This window comes from Penaeus monodon, chromosome 19 (assembly GCF_015228065.2).
Source record: "Penaeus monodon isolate SGIC_2016 chromosome 19, NSTDA_Pmon_1, whole genome shotgun sequence".
Classification (NCBI taxonomy): Eukaryota; Metazoa; Arthropoda; class Malacostraca; order Decapoda; family Penaeidae; genus Penaeus; species Penaeus monodon.
Window position 1 is genome coordinate 20489520 of NC_051404.1, and position 614 is coordinate 20490133.

Genomic DNA, 614 nt, shown 5'->3' on the forward strand with positions numbered 1-614 from the left:
ATGGAGATACGAGGCGGCATAGGGGAATTTAGGAGAGCGGAGGAGGGGGAAAAAAACGAACAGGCCAGAAAAGGCCAAGAAAGCAGAAACAGCAGTATTGGCAGCAGGCGAGGATGAGAAACAAAGAAGAACAGGATGAATAAGAACAAAACGCAGACCAATATAGAAGGGGAAAGATCACGGAGAATAAAATAAAAATAGGAGAAAAGGAGAACGAAAATACAACTTCTGCTTTAAATACCACATTCCCCTCCTAGTACGCGTTTTGCGGGGCCGCTTTCCTTTTTCCACAATCTTCGCATCCTGACACCACATGAATATCTCGGAACCCTCATTTTCCTTTTCCGTACGCGCATCTCTTTTCCGTACTCCTTCCCTCTAGACCGAGCGGAGAGGCGATTAGCAAGACGGAGAGAGAAAAATAATCGGATAACTGCTTGTCTTCGCTGTTCTCCGCCCCTCTTCTGGCCCAGGATCAACGGATGGCCCGGCGTGTCACGGCCATGCCCCCCCCCCCCAGCATCCGAGCCACGTAACAGGATCTTCCCGCTGCCTGGCCCGTATATGCGTAACCGGACCTTCCTTCTGTGCCATCGCCGGCCGGCCGGACGCCG